Here is a 7,836-nt window from a genome sequence, read left to right on the forward strand (position 1 = left end):
CATGCACTCGGGTCTGGCTGGCAGACCGTGGTGCCTCTGCCAGTGCCCATTGCCCAGGAGCACTGGCTGGTGCAGCACAGGGTGCAGGGAGGAGCAGGTAACTGCCCCACCACCAGTTCTGGCAGCAGCAGTGACTCATTCCAGAGGCAGATGAGAGCACAGCAATGCCGTTGTTTGTGAACACGGTTCCTTATCAGAGCAAAGGTGCTGGTGCAGCACAGGTGACTAAAATGGACGTGGTGCTCGGGGACATGGGTTAGTGGTGGGCTTGGCGATGCTGGGTTAACGGTTGGACTCAATGATCTTAAAGGTCCTTTCCAACCTAAGTGATTCTGTGAATTACTGGGATTTCACTTGAAGCCATGTAAGAAAACTGGGAAAAGCTGAAGCAGTAAGGACAGTGCCTCAGTCACTCCCAGTGTCAGAGGGTCTGTCAGAGATAGGGGCAGGTCTGGGTCAGAAGTCAAGAAGCAGCAATAGATCTGCATCTCCACCTGGGCAACTCTTCTCAGCTGCAAGGCTGAAGGTTGGGACAGCCTTGTACAGCCTCAGAGTGTCTCGGTTTGAGGGGAAAAACCAAAATGTTTTACCCACAAGCAGGGGAGGGGCCTCCTCCACAATAATCACACCACTCTTTATCAAATTTAAGAAAAGGAATTTTAATACAAGAAGGATAACTGCTATATATATATATATATATATGTAAACAGACTAGTGCAACCCACTTCCCCAACACCATAAGAGAAAAAAAAAACAACAACAAAACCCAGCAGGTTTTCCTCCGGGAGAAAAGGTTATACTTAAGTGTCCTTGTCACAGCTCGGCTGGCTGCAGAGTGAGTTTCAGTCCCTCTCCAGCGAAACAGACGAGCAGTGGGCTTTCAGATGGACTCAGTCTCTTCCCCCTGTGTTCCCCGTCCAAGAAGCAGAAAAGGTACGAGCAACCAGCAGCAAATCCAAGGCAGGCAGCAGCACGGCAGGAAAAGGTGGTCCGAAGTAGGCAGCGGCAAGACAGCCAGGGAAAAAACCCCAGCAGTAACCAGCAGGGCAGCCTGCCTCCTTGGAGTCCCCACTCCCCCCTTCCGCCGAGCCAAGACTGAGGAGAATATCCAAAAAAAAAAAAAAAAAAAAAAAAAACCAAAAGAGACAAACCTGCCCCCACCCCAGCGATCACAGTTAACTGCTTCTTTTGTTAACCGCTGGCCTGGGCAGTTAAGTGGCAGGGGAGAGAATTTACATAATAATCCCAAACTACAACACAGAGTTTCCAGGGAAGCTGCTCTGGCCACTGTGTAAGTGTTGGTGGGAAGGGACAGGCTCTGATCCATCCTCCCTCTTGGAGAAAGACTGTCCTCAACACTAGGTCAGATCAGCAATGGTGTTGCCTTCCTGTCCTAGTCCTGAACGCTGTCAGGAGGGCAGCTCCACTCCCTCTGTGTGCCTCAGTGCTGCTCAGCCTCCTGTGCTGCTAAAGGCAATTCCCCAAGAACAGATGGTGGTGGGAGTGCTCTGGCAATACCCCAGTGTGAGGGGTGCTCTGATGCAGGTGATAAAAGCCCCATCCCACCCTGCGTGTCTGCTGAGCATTTGACAGACCGAAGCAGATGACCTGCCCTGCCTGCTCCTGGTGTGGAGAGAAGATTTGAACACGTCTTTTCTGTGCATCACCAGGCCAGTCAAGACCCAAGCTGTCATCTTAGCTTCCTAAAGCTCTGAGGTCAAGTCCTGGAGAGGAGTGTGACTCAGGACTACAAGTCATGGGAAGTGTTCAGAGCTTGGGCCACCAGAGGCAGCTGTGTCTGACACCAGGAGGTCTTGTCTGCACCAATGACACAGCCCGGCTGCAGAGGACATTTCTGAAAGCTGTTATCAGTAAATGGGACTTGGTGCTAGCATAGAAGGGAGGAGTATTTCTAACAGAAAAAGTCCATGAGCAAAATCACTGGAATGGCTCTGACATAATATTCATGAAAAATTAATTCCCATACACTGAGGGTGATGGCGCTCAGAGGTCTGGCCTCCAGCAAAGGGTGAGGGCAGGAATGCAGCTGGGGTGAGACACAGCCTCAACAGATTCCAAAGAAAGAAGCAGCTAAGTGGTGGTGGTTTGGTTGGTGCAAGGGGCTCCTCAAGCCTGGTTTCTAAGCACTCTTAGTCATAAGGGAAACGTGCAAACCCTGAACTGGCATCCACCACGCTGCAGCACTGCCTCAGAGGCTGCTTTCCCTCTTGCCGCAGGGATGTTCAGCATATTGTCTGACACTATCCACTGCTTTTCTTCAGATGGTTTGAAACAGCCTTTGGAAGTGCACAGAGAGATGTGGGAGTCAAGTCATGCATCCTACTGCATGAGGAGGTCCAGATTTGGATGAGTATTTGGTGGTTGAAATAACCGTTTCAACTGTCGAGCTTGTGCTGCTGCTGAAAATGGCCAGCACTTGCACTTGCCTGCTCTCACATTTTTTGACAGCATGCCCTGAACAGACAAGGCTGGATAAACTTTTCCTCCTTCCCCCGTGGCTTAAGAGTGGCCCAGACTTAAGGAAGTTTGTAAGCTGGGCATGGCCTGTGATGAACTCCATGTCTGGGGTGGTTTCATGACCTTCCATGGAAATGCTCAGAGCAGTGAATGGCATTGCTGGGTCACAGCCTTTTTGTCTGCCAGTGTGAAAAACAAATTGGAGACCTTTTCTCCTTGCACAAAATTATCATTAAATAGTTCCAGATCCCCTCTGTGACAGTCTGTCTGCAGTGCTCAGTGCAGGAGGCAAAGGAGAGGCTGTCAGCTGGAGCATGGACCACCTGCAGTGGTGTGGGATCCCCTGGACTGTGCCCTGCTTTCTGAAAGGTCATGGGTTCTGGGAAATCTGGATTTCCAAGTGCTGCTCTTCAGCCAAGCAGCAGCAGAGCTATGGCAGTGAAACCTACACATTTTCAGCACTTCTTGCATCAAGGCAGATGATGAATTTTATACCCACCACACTGGAAATCATCATCATCATCTTCCAAGATATGCTCCAAGGGAATTTGTACCATCTCCTTTTCCTCCTCACCAGCCTGGCTGACAGCTGACTGCTCCCTGAGATTTGTGTGCTAGGAAGGGCTATGAAATAGGCAGAACCAGCAGAGAATGTAGGCCTTGAATGCACAGTCATCTGACATTAGAATCCCCCTTGCCAGTGTGGATGTGGAACAACTTCTGGTCTGGCTGCGTCGGAAGCTGAAGTGAAATCGTGCAAATAACTTGGCACCTGTGGGAGCTGTGAAGGGAAGTGATGGAGCATCCTCCCTTGGGATATTTTACAGCTAGATGGGGCAGGCTGCTGTGTCCTTGTCAGGTGGTATATGTGACTCTGGAAGGCCTTGCTGTCTCTGACTCCTATTGATGATGTGATATTGTGTGTAAATTGCCTCAGTGGAAGGCAGGATGCTCTAATGCCCAGAACATTTGACCAGGACAACGAGAGTAAAGAACCATTCTCGGGTGAGCCACAACTTGCTTTTATTTTTGGACAGTCCCTGACCTCCCTTAGCTCACTTATTTCATAAAGATCCATTTCTTCCTCTAGGAAAGTTCCAAATTCTGCACAGTTCTTCAGCATTGTGAGAGTCACAGAGAATGTGCTGCACAGAGAAACTGGAGTACAGCTCATGCTGTGTAAGATACCTGCCACCAGCTGGTTACCTTTAAACTGCCTCTACATTCCATGAGGAAGGGGGAGCATTCCCAAAGGATGGACTGTGTCCTTTGGTTTTGAGGGCCCCAAGGGGTTTGACTTCTGCAAAGTGGGTGCAGATAACTGGATCCAATGTAGGTACCCAGGGTATGAGGGTCTAAATCCGTGTCTGTGGGCAGAACCAGCACCAGCCTGGGATGATGGCATGGGATAATAGTGGGCTACAGACTGCCCTGGCAGCAAGGGTTGCCCTTGACACAGAGCCACCAGCTTCACTCTGACTATGGAGAGCAGCACACGTTCAGACTTTACCAAATACTCAAGGCTACATTTTTCTCTCACAGCAAGACTCTATCTTTGGTGTCCTAAGAAGTGCTGATATTTGGCAGGAGAATATTGTCCCACATGAGGCTTTCACTGAATATTTGCTTTGAATGTGAGACATGGTTTGTACAGAGGACGGGGGAAAGTCACAAGCAGTGGTATCTCAGGGAGCCTTGTGCTCTGGACACTGCTCTGGAAAGGATTAGTATTAAGCTCCCTCCCTCATCCCAGGGAAGCTACATTGTTGACATGAGCTATTGGCAGAGTTCAGCAGGTTGCTCCCAAGGACAAAAAAGCTGTTGTTGCCTTTCTTCTCCTTCCAGTGCTGGCATGCTCTGGTCAGCTCAGGGGACGCAGCCTCGGGCTGTGCTGGCGGGCAGGGGATGTGTGTGCAGTTGTGTTGTGACTGCTGAAAGATGCATGTCCTCGTAGCAAGTTGTACTGAGCTTCCAGCAGGAAAGCATGGAAGTGAGTACGTTCCACCTTGTGATACAGATGACTTCTTGAAGACACATCTGCAAAACCAAAGGTGTAGAAAATGATACTAAGTCAAAGTACAGACATGGTTACCTGACAGGTGGGATGAATGACCCTGTGCAGCCCTGGGTCTGTAGCCTTGCACAAGGCAGCCTGCAGGTGGGCTGTCATTACATAATGTAAATAGTGAGAGGTGCTTATTTGTTGGATGCCACACTGATGCTCTGTAGCTGAGGCCATGGCACTAAACTACACAGTGGGTCATTTCCATCTGTCAGCATGTTACTTCTAAAAGGAAGTTATATGGGGGATTTGAAGTCCTTGGAGCAGTACAGCTGGCACTGTTTGCTCCTCACCACATTATCTGCATCCCCCTTGCAGAGCTGGAAATATGCTGCCAGGCCCTCAGAAAGGGTGGTGGAGTTGGAAAGTTCTACTCATTCCCCAGTGCTGGGACGAGGGAGAACCTCACAGGTTCAGAGTTCAGAGCTCAGCAACTACTGACGCTGCTATTCCAGGTGCCAGGCAGGGCTCAGCCTGTCCCAGGCACGAGGTACTGCCTGTGCCAGAGCAGCCTGGCCCTGCTCACCTCTGCAGAAGGGAGGACTGTGAGGGTGCAGTCTCTCGGCTCCTCCCTGGCAACCCCTTTGTCTTGGAGCACTGTATTCACAAGGCTCTTCCAGCAGTAGCAGGGATCAGTGCCAGACCTCAGCGCCACACACAGAACTCCCACTCTGTATTAGCATCTCAGCACGATCCTGCACCTTTCCCTGACACTCTCTCTCTCACAGTTTTGCAGCTACGACTCCAGCAGAGAAGGACCCGTGAGCAGCTGGCAGACCAAGGCATCATGCCACGTGAGTATCTTCCTCTGCCTTCTCCCACTCCTGGCTCAGCAGGGCTGTGTTCATCCTGGGCACTGCTGGGGCACTGTGTGGCACCAGCTGCCTGCTCAGGCTCACACAGCTCAGAGCAAAGTGCTTCCAGGGGGACTTTGCTTCCTGCCCTACAGAAATATGATGGTCCCTGATGCTGCACAGAGGTGCCCAGCATTTGTGACACAGACCATAATGCCCCTGGCTCAAACTGAAGTCAGGAGAGATGTTACCTTACACCATCCAAAAATTGATCTGCAGAGTTCCCTGTCCCAGAGGTCACTGTAGCAGGACAAGCATATCCAACTTAAGCAGAAAACTCACAAAGCTCTTCACATAGGTAAGAGCAGATAATCTCCTGTCCTCCTGTAAAAGCCAGGGAATCCCTATGGCAGGACAAGGAAGAGATAGAGAGGGCCCATTCCAGGAGGCTGTGGAGGAAGGCAGACATGGACAACTGCCTTGGCCCCAGAGCTGAAAGTAATCCCTGGAGGAGTGAGCTGTATCCAGATCCATGCCTGTTCCCAGCCAGGACCCCACAGAGCAGGGCTCTCGGGGTACACCTGAGGTCAGTGAAACCCACCCAGGCTGTTTGTGGCAGAGTGACAAACGTGTTCCCTCTCTGACCCCACTCATCCCTGTGCACCTGGCATTTGAGGCTGAGGGACAAGCTCCAGGACAGCATTAGCATGCAATCAGGCAGCAGCAGAAAGTCACTTGCCAGAGCCCAACAAGTCGGTGAATAAGAAAAATCCCCTTCTGCACCTGCAGGTGCATCCTGAAACCTGTAGCACCACTGGAGAAAGGATGTTGGGAGCTCAGCCGTCCTTGGTGGAATGCTCTATCCTGACCTAGCTCAGGCTCCATGTGCATTATCTGTGGTTACCTGGGACCTAGGGAGAGGATTGTCCTTTCTGTCTCATCAAGGACCCCCTCTCTGGGTTCACTGCTAAGATCACAATTTTCTAAAAGCTGTGTCACTTCTGCCTCTCTGGTTGACCCTGATGACTGTGATGCAGCTCTTACCTCAAAAGCAGAACATCTGACTGAGTGTATGGTTCTGGCACTGCTTGCTGCACCCTGCTCATCCCTCTGCCCTCCTGAAGGATTGTGCCAAGGGAGTCAACAGCAGACACCTGCTCAGGACATTATTGACAGCATCAAGCAATAAGAAAACTTGAGCAGGATGACAAAAATCATGATTGCCAAAATGATCAGTGCTTTTAAGCCTGATAAGTGCATGGTTTTTTTCCGTTTTTCACCTGTTTTATTCTTTAAATATTCAGATTTTATGCCACCTGCCACCACCAGGCAAGCACATTAATGACAAGACTCTAGGAGCTGAATTCAGCCTTAAACAAAATTTGTTAGAGTACTGCAAGAACCAGGAATATAGTCAGTGGCCAAAAAGATGTCTAACATCTCCCACATTACAAAGTTCTCTCTGTAAAGGTGGAGACACTTGGACAAGGTGCAGGATACCCCCATTGCACATGCACAGAGCAGCAGTGCCTACTGAGAGGTTTGCACACCTGGCACTTCTCTGTGGGGCTGAGCTGGCACACGTGGCACCAACAGCTCAAGCCTTACACATTGCAGACCATGCATTAAGCCAAAATTTATTTGATGGCAACTGAAGAGTGTTTTCCTGTTACGTACAGTTTCTTTGCACTCCCAACTTCTAGGTTGACATTTTGCACTCTGGTTTCTGTCCAAGACCATTTTGGGAAACTTGAGCACAGTTCAGTCACTGAAAGTAATAGAAGAAAAGGCATTTTTGCCATTATAAAAACAAACATACAGAATTTAACTGCTGAATTAGACCTCAGGAGGAAGTGTCAGATGTTAGCAGTAATATCTGGAATCCCCAGCCAGCTTCCCCATGGCCTGAGCATGTGTAGTCATTCCTTAGGGAATATAAGTCTTTGTTAACCATACTTCCCATGCCCTGTTGGGTCTGAGGACCCACAGGTGAGGTGGCCTCCAGAAGGTGCAGCGGGACAGGATCTCAGTTCAAAGTTATTGCAGGAGAGCAAGAAACAAGCCCATATGGCTATAACCCACAGGGGTTGAGAACCTTCTGGAAAGAGAAAAGAGAATCTCTTCTGGAAGGAGATGTCAATGCATATCCGAGCTTTGTTCACTCTTCCTTGGATGTTCCTTTGAGAAATGTGAAGGCTCAGATGGCTCCATCACTGGAGAAGGCAGGACACTGCCTAAAAGAGGATGCTGAGAAGCAGAGGCAGTGCACAAGACTTGTGTTCAAAGCTGCACTCAGATGTTGTCAGGCTGTAAATGGAACAACTGGCTGGCAAAACAAACAGCACTACTGCAGAAGGCAGTACAAATAAAGACAGGCACAGACTGTTAGGCAAAAGCAGTCCCTGAATCGTTCAGCCCTGTGGCTCTGGGCATGGAGGATCCTCTGAAAGGAAGGCGAGCTGCAGATTTGCTGGGACAGAGCCATGCTCCTGCTGCACAGGA

The sequence above is a fragment of the Pithys albifrons genome, chromosome 19 (genome assembly GCF_047495875.1).
Source record: "Pithys albifrons albifrons isolate INPA30051 chromosome 19, PitAlb_v1, whole genome shotgun sequence".
NCBI classification, from domain to species: domain Eukaryota; kingdom Metazoa; phylum Chordata; class Aves; order Passeriformes; family Thamnophilidae; genus Pithys; species Pithys albifrons.